The following is a 16384-nucleotide window of genomic DNA, read 5'->3' as shown; positions in this document are numbered from 1 at the left end:
GCCTTACTTGGCACACTGTGCGCAGAAAAGGATCATTAACATCGCGCAAAAACAAGAATCTATTGACCAATTGCTTCGCAAATAAATGTCCAAGCCCGAGTCCTCCATCCCTCACTCTTCTGAACAAATTGGTTCGCGTACACCTCTCCCATTTCGAGGCCCACACAAAAACAGCAAAAATACGCTGAAACTTTTGTACATTAATTCGCGAACAATGCATCACTTGCATCACATACCACAGTTTGCTGATGAAAAACAGATTACACACTGTGGCTCTCGCAAATATAGATAGATAGAACGCTTTCCACTTTTCAGCCTTATCGCGTGTTTCTTGCACCTGCCGGGTCCAATACGGTTCGCTGTCGCGGTAATTTTCCAGCGGGACACCCAAGTATTTCACAGGGGTCGTGTGCCAGGTCACGTTAGCAAAATGTTTTGGGGTCACTGGCCACTGTCCATGCCAGAACCCCACACACTTCCCCCAGTTAACCCTGCTCCCCGTCACAGTGCTGAAACGCTTGACCCCGTCGACCGCGTTACGAATGCTATCGTGACTCACGCCAAAAACAGCAACATCATCTGCATATGCTAGGATCTTGACTTCAGCCGTCTGTAGCCGAAATCCTTGAACAGCATTATTTCCTATAGTGTGCTTACACAAGGTTTCTATATAGATACAAAACAAAAGAGGACTGAGGGGGCAACCCTGGCGAACAGAACGCTGAACGTTAATGGGGGCCCCCAACGATTTATTAACAATTAACCTGGTAGTGCAATTTCTGCACGCCAAGGCCACACCCTCAGTGATAATAGTGTCTAAATTAACATGATGAAGGATAGAAAACAATATGTCATGCGCAACACAGTCAAAAGCTTTTTCTAAATCTAGTTGGAGAACTGCCACATGAGCGCCAAGGGCGTCACAGCACTCCAATACACTTCTTGCTTTGTGAATATTGTAAGCAATAGACCGCCCCTTGTTGCCACACGTTTGATGAGGGCCAACGATTTCTCTAATTACCATCTGAAGTCTGGCATATAGCACCTTCATAAAAATTTTGTAATCGACGTTCGTCAGCGAGATGGGCCTATATGCTGTAACCAGTTTAAGTTTCTGCGCGTCATCTGTTTTAGGAATGAGTACTGTATGGGACGTACCGTAGGATGGAGGCAGAGCATTACGATTGTAGGCTTCGTTAAATAAAGAAGTCTGCAAAGGGGTTAATTCACTCTTAAACACTTTATAAAAAACAGCACTTAAACCATCCGCTCCTGGAGACTTACCAGGGTTTAAGCTTTCTATAGCGCGTTCGACTTCTTGCTGCGTAATCTGCTGCTCTAAAATTACTTTTTGCTCGTCATCCAGCCGTGGCATATCTTTCAAAAACTCTTCTCTAAATGCATTCGAGTCGACTTCATGTTGCGCGAAGATTGTCTGAAAGTGCTCAAAGAAGGCCAGCTGTATGCTATCGTTATCAGAGACTGAAGTGCCTGCCCATTCTACCTCGTGAATCTGGTTTCGTCGAGCGTGCGCCTTTTCCATTCCAAGCGCCCGCTTAGTGGGCGTTTCTCCCGCGACCAAATCTGCCGCTCGCGCCCGAACTAGCATTCCCTGATACCGTTTTTCTTCGACAATTTTCAGCTTTTGCTTTGTTTTCTTGATGTCTTCCATAAATATGCCCGGTTGTTTGCATTCTTGAGCTAACAATTTTTCTAGCATAACTTTCAGCTGCCTTTCTTGTAATCGTTCTTCGTGCCTTAGAACGGTGGACCGTTCTATAGCCTTCATTTTAATGTCTTGTTTCGCTAGTTCCCACTGCAACCCGACTTCGTTTTTTCCCTCCCTCTCTATTTTATTAATCTTTTCTACCACGGCATCAGTGAAAGTTTTGTCACTTAGCAGGTTAGAGTTTAGTTTCCATAGGTCCCACGAAAAGCTGTTATTTCGCTTCTTCGATCCTACAGAACACTCGACTACACAGTGATCAGAGTAGGACACAGGCAAAACATTGTACTTATGACATTTCGGCAATAAATCAAGTGACATATATATGCGGTCGAGGCGCGCGTGACTGACACGTTGAAAGTGCGTGTACTGCACATCGCGTGCACCCTCTAAGCATTCGGCAACATCTTCCAAGGCGTATTCGTCTATCATTTGATTCAAAACCTCAGTACTTCTGTCCCTGAAGGCTCGGGTGCTACTCTTATCGCAAGCGCTCAAAACACAGTTAAAGTCACCCATGAGAACTATTTGTTTGTCGGAAAGAAGATACTGTTGCAGGTTCTCAAAAAACGTTGCCCTGTCTTCCACTACGTTTGGCGCATAAGTGCATAGCACACGCCACTCAACGTTGCAGTACAAAAAATCGGATACTACGTAGCGGCCCGATTGAGAAGAAAAATACGCCTGTATTTCGAGTCCCGGCAACTTTTTCACAAACACAGCACACCCAGCAGAGTTGCCAATCGCATGGCTCACAATTGCATAGTACCTCGACGTGAATCGTTGCACCATGCCTCCAGTCTCCACCTCCCCTTCCACTTTGGTTTCTTGAACGGTTAGTACAGCTGCAACGGAAAAAGAGTGGCACAAGTGAATCATGACCGGAGCGAAAAAATCGCGCCACGCGGCGCTATTGTTGCCGAGTACACCGATAGCGAGAGTGCCAGGAACATTCCATTTCCTAAAGCGGGGGTGGCCGGCAGAAAGCAGCCCACCTAGATATTCGCCCATCTGAATTGTAACATCTTAAACGAACGCCTGTAGATCTCTGAGCACATAATCTCGTTTTATTTGTTTTTTTTTCGCTGGCGTGGCGATCAATGTTGTCTTTATCACCGTTTTCCTTTAAAAATGTGCTGGGGATGCGCTGTAAAAAGTGGCGATACACTGTCAAAAGTAATGTGTGGCAGTGCCTGCTTTCGGATGGGCTGCTTTCTATCGGCCACCCCCACTTTGGAAAGTGGAATGTGCCAGGCACTTTCACTATCTATCTGCGCGTACGGCTACAATAGCGCCGCGTCTCGCAATTTTTCCGCTCCGATCATGAGTCACTTGTGCTAATCTTTTTCCGTTGCAGCTGTACATCTGTATGCAGCTGTACATCTATGGCTGTCTTTCCGTCGCGACATTTAGCCGCGGCTTGAAAGGTGGTCGTCGTACTGGAGGTGCTTTTGCAGGCGGCTCCTCTGCGTTAGTCGCGGCCGCCTCGTCTTCTTCACTGTCGGTCTGTGCGTGGGAGCGTTTTGCGGGGCCGGAGACACTGGCCACGAAAGTGTTGTCCTTTCGCGTCGCGGCCTCACAGTCCATTTGTTTCAGCGACTAGTCAAGCTGAGGGCTCCCACCCTCAGTTGACGCTCTTTCAGCTGTCTAGGGTGATACCGCTGCCGCAGTCTGCGTCTCCGCGCTGTCGGTCACCTTGCTCTCTTCCCCCGTAGACACCGATGAATGCTTCGTCGCTGCCAGGCCTTCGTCACCTCCGGCACCCTTCGCAGCAGCTTCAGCCTCGTCTACGTCCATCAGCAGGTCTACCGACTCGTCCCTTGCCGTCAAACCTGTCGCCGCTGCGTAGGTCCGTACGCAGTCCGCCGCAACATGACCGTACTGTCTACATTGGGTACATCGCGGTACCTTGCAATCCCTGCGGACGTGGCCCTTGCCTCCACAGCGCAGACATTGCATTGGCCTTCCTGGCACGACAACCAGAGCCAGCTCTCCCGCGACTCGGATTTTGTGCGGGAGGTCGTCCACTTTCATGCCAGCTTTCAGCTTCATGAGCAAGGCTCTTGTAGTCGACCCTTTCTGGTGGAAACCTTGAACCCGCCAGCGCTCCCGAGTGACTTCGGTAACTGTTCTGAATGCCGCGAGGGCCGTCCTTATGTCTTCGTCTGCCACGCCATGCAACATCCAATGCAGTCGCAGTCTCACCTGATGGTCTTCTGGGTTGATAATGATGCACCGGCGGTCTTTCACCTGAACCTCCTTAGAAGCGAGAAGGCGCTTTGTTGCCTCCGCGCTTCTGAGAGTCACCGCCCAGACGTGGTTCACCTGATACGCCCCCAAAGCCACCACGTCGGGGAGCGTACCAGTCTCGACCAAGGCTTCACGAAAATCTTCGACCCGAAAGGGCCTCGCACGCACGTCACCATGCAAGAAAACCGTGTTTAACACGACGCGCCCGGTGGGCAGCTGCGGCAAAATAATCTGGTAGTCGTTATCATCTTTTACATCTAGCCTGTTTCCGCGGCCGGCAAGGGCCGCTGTCGCCGCTCCGTGGGAGCTCATGATCCTGCGTCCGTCACGCTCGGTGGCCGGAAGTAGAATCACTTAGCTATAGCGGCGCTTTGGTTTTCTTTACTACCTGTTTCATGCGCTCTCGCAGATGCACAGCGTAGTCCAAGCGTAAGCGAAGCATGCGCTTCCTGCGTTCCCCAGTCGCGCCAAAATTATCCTCAGTTTGCAGAAGTCGTTAAGGCACGGAAGTTCATGTAATGAAAAAAAAGTTAAAAAAAAATGACACCAACCACAAGCCGCCAGTGAGGATTGAACTCACGACCGCTGGTTTACAAGACCAGCGAGAGAGAGAGAGAGAGAGAGAGACTCTTAATTGAAGAGCAGAGAATTTAGCCGGCGTTTTAAAAATCGCTGGCATGCTACTCTGCGTAGGGAAGTGAATTTGGGAGATAAAGACAGAAGGAGAGCAGAGTGTAAGAGGTAAAAAAAAACGAAGATAACATGCGACCATGAAATGGGTACTAAGGATGCAATGGCGAGTATTGATGTAACCTATGGAGTGATGGAATGCATAGTCTGTCAAATGGGCTGACGAAGTTCACTGCATGAAGAATGCATGAAGGTGACGTGCAAGTGAATTTAAAGCTTATCGAGATGTCCAATGTCTTTTAAATATGTGAATAGAAAAGTCATTGCAAGTCTCTGTTGCCTAAGGCAGGCTAAGGGACCTAGAACTTTGTCCATTGTAAGGGGCACTGAGCAGAACTTCTGCATGCAATGTTCATAGTACGCACGCTCGTTAGCATATGCAGGGCACTCAAGCAAGATATGCTCCACAGTTTCTATCGCGGCACAGTTATCACAGTGCGGACTGTCCATTTGTCTAAAAGGGTATCGTAAGCCGTTTGTATATGCAGCATTAAGACGAAGTCAATGATAAAGTGTTTCCAGATGTCGAGGAATTCTGGGTGAGAGTCTTGATCTAAGATGTGGGTCGATTGAGTGAAGAAATTCGTACTGATGTGTCGGCAAACTCCAAAGCCGATACGTTTCTTCGGAAGCAAAACTTTTAGCCATCTGGGACGCATCAGATTTCGTGAAAAAAGTTCTAATGCATCTCCGATGTTGATGGCCCTTACGGGCCACTTCATCTGCTTTTTCATTAGCCTGAATGCCACAGTGAGCAGGTACCCACTGAAATGTTATGCAGTGGCCTGCGGCAATAGCTAAATGATGTAGATATCCGATGTCCAGGAAAACTGGCTGGTGATTCGTTTTCTTCAGCAGGCTGGCCAGGATCTGGAGAGATGCTTTCGAATCGGTGAAGATAACCCAACGGTCGGCGGTTCGGCGCAGGATGTAAGAAACAGCTTCCTTAATGCCGTGAAGCTCAGCTGTCGTAGAGGATGTCCTCCGCTGCAGCCGGTAAGAAAGGGCATGCCCTGTTGAAGGCACATAAAGGCCACATGAAGAGGTTTCTTCAGTAGTTGAACCATCGGTGAAGATATGGGTGTGCTGCCTATATTCCTCCGTTAAGTAGGCGAGAGTAGTTTGCAGAAGCGCTGCCTGTGGCATGCGGCTCTTTGCATTCACACCTGGAACAAACTTCTTTACCTTTAGAGGAGAGAGTGTCCATGGAGGAAAGGCCAGAGGTAGTAGTTTCTGTGGCTGATTAATAGTAGGGATGGGCAGGAGCTGCACTGCCTGGCCAAAGCTAGAGTTGCTGTGAGTTAGGTGGACACGGTGCAGGAAGTGCTTCTTCCCTTGAAGAACATGGCGGAGATGGGTACGCATAGTTTCCTGGGCGGCAATCACCTCTAGTGGGAGACATCCTGCCTCCGCTACTGTTCCTGATGCAGAGGAATCCTTTGGGAGGCCAAGGCATATTCGCAGGCAGTTGTTCCGTGCGGCAACGAGAGACTTATTGCTTGATGTAGATAATCTTTGAAACACTGGTAGACAGTAGCGCAAGGTTCCTTCAACGTAGGCTTTTTCAAGCAGAAGCATTGATCGGCAGTTGCTACCCCACCTTGTTCCCGCCATGAACCTAAACAGTTGCGATGCTGCAGTGATCCTCTCGCGGAGTTTTTTGATCTGAGGTGTCCATGACAGATTATAGTCGATTACAACACCCAGGAATCGCTGAGATCGTACATATGGTAGCGATCGTCCGCCTAGGAGCAGCGGATATCGGGTCATCGTTTTTCTTGTAAACGCCATTGCAACATTCTTTTCTGGCGAGAGACGAAGACCTCTGGAAGCCAGGTACATCGAAATGTGGAATAGCGCTCTCTGTAGACGTTGCTGGGTGATATAGCGCGAGCGTGATGCGGTCCAGATGCAGATATCATCAGCATAAATTGTTATACGGACCCCTCGCGGAAGGTTTCTTCTTATGTGTATAAGGGCAATATTGAACAGGAGAGGGCTGAGCACCGCTCCCTGTGGTACGCCCCTCTCTACTGCGTGAAAGCGCGTTGGACCGTTTGGAGATGTCATAAAAATTTGCCGTTCTTTCAAATAATGCCCAATCCATTTGTATAGCTTTCCTCCAAGGCCAAGACTGGCAAAGGCGGCGAGAATTGCATGATGAAAGACAGAGTCAAAGGCGGCCTTGATGTCTAGGAAAACGGCTGTCGGGATGTACCCAGCATGAAGGTACTCCTCAATTGATGAGACGAGGGAGATGATAATGTCAGTCGCAGACCTGTTTTGACGGAACCCGTTCATTTCTTGGGGGAACTCATTTCGGCTTTCTAGGAACTAAGTTATGCGTTTGCAGATCATGCGCTCCATGAGCTTACCTACGCAGCTCAGTACGGCAATGGGCCGGAATGATGCGTAGCTTGTTGGCTGCTTACAGGGTTTCAAAACAGGTACAATTTTCGCCAGCTTCCATTCCGTGGGGACCTCACCAGTCATCCAGGAAGAATTGTAATACTCCAGGAGTCGAAGACGGGAGGTGTGGGGTAGCTTTGCAATGGCTTCATAAGTCACCTCATCATGACCCGGAGACGTGTGTCTATTTGTCTCCGCGATAGCTGTGGATAGTTCTTCCATTGTGAAAGGGCAGGTCTAACGCTGGCACTGCCGCCTTTGGGATGCCTGATTGACCATTTGCGGAGAGTGTCGAATGCCCTGACCCTGCCGACAGTAGCCTGCAGTATTCTTCTGAGACTTTTTTTATAAATTTTTGTTCGTGAAGGGAGAGTGCAGCGAAGGGGTGGAGTTGTTGAGGCGGCGTGCGCATACCTCTAACTATCCGCCAAATATTGGTTACTGGTTGGCGCACATCCAGCGTAGAACAAAAGTCACGCCACTTTTGCCGACTGAGTTTATCCATATAGCGTCGAATGTGACGTTGTGCCCGTCGGCATGCACGTAGGTCATCGAGGCTTTTTGTGCGCAGAGCTTTCCTTTCAGCTCGCCTGCGTATAGCGCAGAGCCTTTGATATGTGTCATCATTTGAAGGTAGGCTATCATTTTTAGTTGTAATTTGTGTACTCGCTCTCAGGCAATACGCCATTGTTGACGCTAATTCCTCATTGCGAGTTGCCGCAGTAATTCCTCTGCTTACAGCGCCCTTGTATGCGTCCCAGTCTGTAGATTTTGTAAGGAATTTCTTTGGGTTCCTCTGCGCATGGAAAGCCGATATGAGGATTGGGTAATGGTCGCTTCCGCGTGTCTCCAAGTCAGTGCACCAGGCAAAGTTGTGGGCGAATGAACTTGTGACAAATGTCACGTCAATGCTGCTGGTAGTCGTCGGGCCTCGGAGGTAGGTGATGCTGCCATCATTCAATGGCTGAACTGAATGCTTGGAGAGAAGTTTTGCAAGCTTGGCACCTCGGGCACATGTATGTGAGCTGCCACAAATTTCATTATGAGCATTGAAGTCTCCGCAAATAATATGCGGTGAGGGCGTCCTTGCTATCAAGTTATCAAGTCTCATAGCATCAAATGGCGTGCCTGGCTCAAGATATACTCCAATCAGAGTGTACTGTTGTCCGGCAATAACTGTGACAACGCACACGTATTCGTTGTCGCTGTGAGGCGGGACATCAACTGATGAGGCCGGGATATCCTTGCGAAAGCCTATCAGCAATCTGCTGACGTTATCTGGTCGTTGTGAATGATGGAAATAGTATCCGTGGAGTCGGAAAGTTTCCTCGACGCGTGATTCACAGATGACTATGAAGGGGAAGCGGTACGCTAGCACGAGCTGTCGGAAATCTGAGAGTTTAGAGCGTAGCCCGCGAGCGTTCCACTGGAAAATGGTGCATGTACGAAAGATGTTGTGGATTGTCAGCTGCGGCGAAGTTCTCGCTGTTGAAGCCATGATTACTGAAGTGTGGTATTACGCCCCTGCGGAGCGTAGGAGACCGACACCAACGGCTCCATTGCAAGGACAGCTTCTACTTCTGGGAGTCCTCCTGACGAGGGGTTTGCACGAATAAGAGCCTTGATGGCTGCAAACAGCATCGGAATAAGTAGGCTTGTGATATCTTGTTCAGAGTTTCCGGTTTGCTTGTCGCTGATCTTCCTGTCATGTTGTGGCGCCTTAGGCTCAGAGCGAGCGACGCTGTTTGTCGGGTCTTGTGCAGTGCGCTGCAGCAGCTTTGATGAAGGAGAAGAACCAACGGACTTCCCACGCTTCTTTTTTACTGCATCTGCGTAGGTCTTGTCAGGTGCTTTCCCACGCTGTGTTGACTGATTCTCGGAAAGAGCTTGCGTAGTCGTGAAAACCACGTCGGGGTTAGGTGGTGGTTCATGGCGCTTAGGGGGTTTCCCTTGTGTTTGCTGTGCCGTGCGAGAAACTGTGGCTGCTTTCTTTTTATAACACCCACCATAGGAAGCAGGGTGAGGGCCACCGCAGTTAGCGCATTTAGGTTGTGCTCTCGAAGTGCATTCTTTGTGCGAGTGGGGACCAGCACACACTTTGCAGCGCACAGGACCGTTACAATATCTTGATATGTGGCCATGCCTCTGACATTTATAGCACTGAGTTGCTGCTCCGACGTATTCAGTTACAGGGTAACTACAGAACCCAAGCGTTACTCTTATTGGTAGCGGCGCATCTTTTGCGAATTCCAATATAACTGCGCGACGGCGTACCTCTTTGATCTTTCCACCATCCTCAGGAGTGTAGACGGTTAGCCTCCTTGCTGAAAGGACACCTTGGTCACGTAGATATTCCTTCAGATCTTCGTCTGTGTAGGTGACAGGTACATCTTGTATTTTGCCATAGCTTGCCATGTAAGAGTATGGGACTCGGGCCTCTACGGCCACTCCAGCCAGCTTAGTTACCGTGAGCAGACGGTTGGCGGCGGGCAGCGTCGATACTGTAACCATCAGGCTCCCATCCTTGTGAATGCGATGGCTGAGGACTTTTTCTTGTGCCGATGCTACAACCGCCGAAGCCACAGTGTTGGGGTTGGCTTTCCATAGGCTTCCTCCTTCCTCGGTGGGCCTGAAGACTACAGGAACACCGGTAGCTCTCTTTTTCTTGTACGAGACAACTGTGAACGATGCTTGGTCCATGTCCTCTGGATGGTCGGTCAGAGGCTCGTTGCTGGCTTGGTCGACACGCAGACTCTTGTTTGCCGGGCCCTGGTCTGTAGCCGCAACTACAGGGGCCGCTGGACCCGCCGCTGCCGCTGCTGCCATCAGTGCAGCATAGAGTTCAGCTGGTGGTGATGTTCCGTGTCGGCGTTGATACGGCGCACAGCGCCGAGGAGGTCGCTTGACGTGCTTTTGCCGGCGGCCAGGGACCCCCAGGTCGTCGCACGTCGAGAACACACGCCACAAAAAAGTGAAAAACCTCTGAAGTGAGAAAATATAGCCGAAAATTACGGACCGGTGTCAGACATCCGGCCCACTAATCATCGTCTTCTTCCAAGACCAGCGCTCTGCCACTGAGCTATAGCGGCGCTTTGTTTTTTTTTTCTTTATTGCCGGACTTCGACAGAGGTCACACAAAGCACATTCACCAAAGACAATCACAAAAACTAGCACAATAGTAGCCTAAAACCCACTTTGGTTAGGTGTTGTCAGATTAAAATTCTCTGAGATGCGTCAAAGGTTCTAACTTTGACAACCACTCAGGAACGCATGGTCTTGTTTTGTACTATCTCACAAAACTTGTGGATATTTTCCTGGAAATACATTCGAGCCGGCCTCGCGTCCGGGTCACAGTGGTACCCCGCCGTTCGAGAGCGCCATATACTGTGAAGGCCCACGAGCATAATAAGATCATCTGGTACGCCACCTTCGTTTTCTGTTGGCAGAAATCTGATTCCTTGAGGGTGCAGCGGTAATTCTTTCTTGAAGGTCCTTTGCAGGACGTCCCAGAAATAAACTCCCTCCCAACAATGAAGAAAAATGTGATCTACGGTTTCTGGTTGCTTGCATATTAGACAAAGTGATCCCCATGGAAGAAAGAGCCCCCTAGCCTGTTGAAATGATTTCACACTGAGTGCCTGCGTGCAACTTGAAAAAAAAAAGTTTTTATCCCTGACGGCACATGCATATTTTTAACTCGTTTAAGGACATTGCTTCCTGGGCCTCCAGAGTATAAGGCTCTGTACATAGGTTCCGCGAAAACAGTTTCACATAGCCTCTTATACAACGTTTTCCTCTTAACATTGCTTAAAAATTCTATTGAAAAACGGGCGGTGAGAAAACGAACACTGAGGACAATCTCTTTAAAAAACCCTGCAGTTCGTCCAGTCATTTGTTGTGTTGAGACAACAAACTCCGGTAAAGCGCGCCCGAGCCTTACTTGGCACATGGTACGAAGAAAAGGATCCTTAATATCCCGTAAAAAAAAGAACCTATTTACAACTTGGCGCAAAAACAAATGCCCGAGTCCAAGTCCGCCTACTTTGACGCTCCGGAAGAGATTCGACCGACTACACCTCTCCCAACTTGAGGCCCAAATAAAAACTGCGAACACACGATGAAGCTTTTGTACATTCAACCGAGAAGAGTGCAGCACTTGAATGACATACCAGAGCGTACTTATGAGAAAAAGATTGCTAACTGTGGTTCCCGAAAAAATAGACAAATGGGCGCTTTTCCATGTTGCTGCCTTCTCACGCGTTTCTTTCACTTGCTCTCGCCAATAAGGCTCAGAATCTTGAAAAAAATTCCAACGGAACGCCCAGGTACTTAACGGGTGCTGTCACCCATGAGACATTGGCGAAAGTTTCTGGAGTTGATGGCCAATCACCGTGCCAGAATCCAAGACACTTCCGCCAGTTCACCAAGCTTCCGGTAACTGCACTAAAGCGCCTTGAAATGTCGACCGTATGGGTTATACTGCTCTGATCGGTACAAAACAAAGCGACGTCGTCTGCGTATGCAAGCAACTTCACTTCCGCTGCCTGCACTTGAAAACCATGGATTGAATCGTTTTCAGTAATTCTTAGACACAATGCTTCAATATATATACAAAACAACAGAGGGCTGAGGGGGCAGCCTTGGCGCACCGAACATTGTACGCTTATGGGGGCCCCCAACTTCTTATTTACAATTAATCTTGTACTGCAGTTACGGTACGCCATGGCAACTCCCTCACTAATTACAGACCCGACATTAATATGGTCTAGAACACAAAACAAATGTTAATGAGACACACAATCAAAAGCTTTCTCAAGGTCGAGCTGGAGGACTGCCACACGGTCTTGCGTGGTATCACAGCACTCGAGCACGCGCTTTGCTTTGTGGATGTTGTTTACAATGGAACGCCCTTTTATCGCTTTGGTGTGAGCCAACTAATACCCGTATTACGGTTTGTAACCTGGCCGCTAGAACCTTCATGTATATGTTATAATCCACATTTGTCAAAGCGATCGGCCTGTAAGAGGACACCTGTCTTAATTTTTCTATCTGCTCGGTTTTCGGAATAAGTACGGTGTGAGATGACGCGTACGATGCGGGAAATGAATGTAATTTATAAGCTTCGTTGAACACAGCGGTTAGTATTGGTGCTAGATCATTTTTAAATGTTTTGTAAAACGCCGCGCTCAGCCCGTCAGGTCCAGGCGACTTCCCGCGTTCAATTTATCTATGGCCCGTTCTACTTCGGCTTCACTAATCGCTCGCTCCAATCTTTGTTTGTCGTCATCGTCTACACGAGGCATAGGCTCCAAAAAATCTTCCTTGAACCGTGCCACATCTACCCGATGCTGGGCAAAAAGCATTTGATAATGATCAAAAAAGGCTTGCGCGATACTGTCGTTGTCATACACCGTTTGACCTCCCCTCTGAACTTCTGCTACGTGATTTCGCCGTGCGCGCGCTCTTTCTATTCCCAGTGCTCGCTTTGTGGGCGTCTCACAAGTAGCAAATTCTTCGGCTCTCGCGCGCACAAGCGCCCCTCGATATCGATCTTCTTCAATCACTTCTATCTTTTGCTTGATTTTTTTTATATCGTCTTAGAACATACCCGGTGATTTGCACTCCTCAGCAAATAATTTGTCAAGCAGGGACCTTAATTGTGCTTCGTGTAACTTTTCTTGGTATTTTATGCAGCTGGCTCTGTCGATAGCTTTTATTTTAATTTGTTGTTTGCAAGTTTCCCATTGCATCCCCCATATGTGTATGCCGTCGCACGTTACTTTATTTACTTCTACTTTTACCATCTGAGAGAATGTTTCGTCCCGTAAAAGCTGGTTATTTAATTTCCATAAGTCCCACTGAAATACACTAGATCGTCTTTTAACTCCTATATTGCATTGCACCATGCAGTGATCTGACAAAATCACGGGCACGACATCATAACTATTGTATTTTGGCAACAGATCTAAAGATACATAGACTCTATCGAGACGAGCATGACTACTGCGTTGAAAATGCGTGAACCAAACATTACGCGTGCTTTCCACACATTCAGCCACGTCCTCCAGGCAAAAAGATCTGTTAATTGGCTCAAAACACCGGTACTTCCATCCCGGTGGGAACATGTGCTGGTTTTATCAGCAGCATTCAAAACACAGTTAAAATCACCCAGAAGAACTACCTGTTCTTCAGTGCTTAGATATTGCTGGATACTTTCAAAAAACACAACTCGCTCCTCCAGCACATTGGGCGCATAAATGCAAATGCATCGCCATTCAACCCTCGCAAAACAAAAGTCAACCACTACACATCGCCCCGATGGACATGAAAAATGCGTCTGCACCTCAAGACTCGGCAGTTTTTTAACAAAAATAATACATCCGGCCCATGTGCCTTTTGCATGGCAAACGACTGCGTAATATCTGGCCGTGAAACGCTGCATCAAAATCCCGGTCTCTTCGTCCCCTTCCACTTTTGTTTCTTGGATAGCAAGAGCATCAATCCCACGATCTGTTAGGAGGCGGTAAACTTGGCTCTGCTTCTTTTTACCCGCTAGACCCCTCACATTGAGCGTACCCACCGTGAGCTTAAGCGCAGTAGCCATTTTTATAGAGAGTGAAGAGACCGAGAGATCGGTGCTTACCGCTCACGTCTAGCACGCAGCTAGACGCCGTCGCCGCCACCAGAACCATCCGGTGCAAGAGCCTGGCTCTGCTGCACAGGCCCCTTGTCGTCGACCCACTTTTCCGACCAGACATTAGGCCGCGGCTTGAAACTGGGCCGCCGCACTTGGGCCGTTTTCGCTGACGGCTCCTCGACGTTGGTTACTGTCACTTTGTCTCCATCGCCGCCGGTCTGGTCGTGGGGTCGCTTCGCTGCTGCGGTGACGCTAGCAGTGTGTGCGCCGCCCTTGTCTGGGTTATCCGCGCTCCTTGACGATTCAGCGCCCTCCGCCTCTCTGGTTGCGTCGTTGCCCCTGGCGTCACCGCTGCCCGGCTTTGAAGAGGCCGCCACTGGCTGGCCCTTATCGGCTGAGTCAGTGCCTTTCGCCGCACCCTCTGCCTCAACCACGTCCATGGTAAAATCAGCCGCCTTGTCCGTGAGTACAGGCCCTGTAGCTGTCGCGTACGTGCGAACGCACTCGACGTCAGTGTGGCCGAACCGCCGGCATTTTGAGCACCGGGGCACCTTGCAATCGCGTCGGACGTGTCCTGTGCCGCGACAACGTAGGCATTGCATTGGGCGTCCAGGCGCCATAACGAGGGCCAATTCGCCGCCGACTCGTACCTGATGAGGCAGGTCGTCCACTTTCATGCCAGGTTTCATTTTCAGAAGAATGGTCCTCGTTGTCGAGCCCTTCTCCTTGACGCCTTCGACGCGCCAACGCTCCCGCGTCACCTCCGTCACCTTTCCGTACGCCGCGAAAGCCGTTCGGACATCTTCATCGGGAACGCCGTGCAGCAACCGGTGGAGCCGCAACTTGAGCTGCTGGTCCTCGGGGTCGATGATCAGGCAGCGGCGTTCTTTCACCTTCAGCTCCTTCAGCGCAGCCAATTTCTTAGCACCATCCGCAGAGTCGAACGTCACCGCCCAGACGTGGTTGATTAGGTACGCCCCCAACGCTACCACGTCGGGGAGCGCGCCAACGTTGGCGAGAGCATCCCTGAAATCTTCGACCTTGTACGGTCGCATTCGCACGTCAGCGTGCAAAAAAACGGTGTTGAGAACAACACGTCCTGTAGACAAAGTCGGCAGAATAATCTGATAGTTATCTTCAGCGTGTTCAATCCTGTTACCGCGGCCGGCAAGGCCGCTGTCGGTGCTCCGTTGGAGCCCATGATTCTGCGTCCTCACCGAACGGTAGCCGGAAGTAGAATGATAGCGGCGCTTTGGTTGTCTTTACTACCTGTTTCATGCGCTCTCGCAGATGCACAGCGTAGTCCATGTCTAAGCGAAGCATGCGCTTCCTGCGTCCCCCAGTCGCGCTAAAATTATTCTCAGTTTGCAGAAGGCTGTTAAGGCACGGAAGTTCATGTAATGAAAAAAAAAAAGACGAAAAAAAAAAACTGGCACCAACCACAAGCCGCCAGTGAGGATTGAACTCACGACCGCTGGTTTACAAGACCAGCGCTCTGCCACTGAGCTATAGCGGCGCTTTGGTTGTCTTTACTACCTGTTTCATGCGCTCTCGCAGATGCACAGCGTAGTCCAAGTGTAAGCGAAGCATGCGCTTTCTGCGTCCCCCAGTCGCGCCAAAATTATTCTCAGTTTGCAGAAGTCTGTTAAGGCATGGAAGTTCATGTAATGAAAAAAAAAAAGACGAAAAAAAAACTGGCACCAACCACAAGCCGCCAGTGAGGATTGAACTCACGACCGCTGATTTACAAGACCAGCGCTCTGCCACTGAGCTATAGCGGCGCTTTGGTTGTCTTTACTACCTGTTTCATGCGCTCTCGCAGATGCACAGCGTAGTCCAAGTGTAAGCGAAGCATGCGCTTCCTGCGTCCCCCAGTCGCGCCAAAATTATTCTCAGTTTGCAGAAGGCTGTTAAGGCACGGAAGTTCATGTAATGAAAAAAAAAAGACGAAAAAAAAAACTGGCACCAACCACAAGCCGCCAGTGAGGATTGAACTCACGACCGCTGGTTTACAAGACCAGCGCTCTGCCACTGAGCTATAGCGGCGCTTTGGTTGTCTTTACTACCTGTTTCATGCGCTCTCGCAGATGCACAGCGTAGTCCAAGTGTAAGCGAAGCATGCGCTTCCTGCGTCCCCCAGTCGCGCCAAAATTATTATCAGTTTGCAGAAGTCTGTTAAGGCATGGAAGTTCATGTAATGAAAAAAAGGACCAAAAAAAACTGACACCAACCTCAAGCCGTCAGTCAGGATTGAACTCACGACCGCTGGTTTACAAGACCAGCGCTCTGCCACTGAGCTATAGCTTTTTTCTTTATTGCCTGTTTTGACAACGATAACAAGCAAAAACACAAACAAACCGCTAAAACACGTGAACCGGCCTACGGCCAACATGGTTGTTTAAAACTTCTTGAGGGCTGCAAGTTCATCCAGCACGCCAAGCCATTCGGGTAGCTCCGATTGGGCTCGGTAACATTCCCGCACACGCGCAACACTTTCAATGAAATTTTCTCTTACAGGTCGAATGTTTACATCGGCATTTCGCACTGACATCCTGGTTTTCCATATGCTGTGGAGGCCCAGTAGCATGATGAGATCATAAGGAACATCTCGGTCATCGTCTACCTCTAAGAACCGGATTCCGTACGGCGTGATTGGCAGGTCTTTCTTTATT

At 49.3% G+C, this 16384-nt stretch overlaps 3 non-coding genes across 3 annotated transcripts; all 3 read right to left on the bottom strand.

The window, feature by feature from the left end:
• Window positions 1-15156: 15156 nt before the first annotated feature.
• On the bottom strand, window positions 15157-15228 carry TRNAT-UGU (transfer RNA threonine (anticodon UGU)). The gene has a single exon. It is a non-coding gene; the product is annotated as a tRNA-Thr (tRNA).
• A 193-nt stretch (window positions 15229-15421) lies between these two features.
• TRNAT-UGU (transfer RNA threonine (anticodon UGU)) lies at window positions 15422-15493 on the bottom strand. Its single transcript has one exon. It is a non-coding gene; the product is annotated as a tRNA-Thr (tRNA).
• Window positions 15494-15686: 193 nt separating this feature from the next.
• On the bottom strand, window positions 15687-15758 carry TRNAT-UGU (transfer RNA threonine (anticodon UGU)). The gene has a single exon. It is a non-coding gene; the product is annotated as a tRNA-Thr (tRNA).
• Between the last annotated feature and the right edge of the window lie 626 nt (window positions 15759-16384).

Source organism: Amblyomma mixtum, chromosome 6 (genome assembly GCF_055824585.1).
Source record: "Amblyomma mixtum isolate Tamu chromosome 6, ASM5582458v1, whole genome shotgun sequence".
NCBI classification, from domain to species: Eukaryota; Metazoa; Arthropoda; class Arachnida; order Ixodida; family Ixodidae; genus Amblyomma; species Amblyomma mixtum.
The sequence above is the reverse complement of the archived record's forward strand: the minus strand, read 5'-3'. Positions and strand labels throughout refer to the sequence as shown.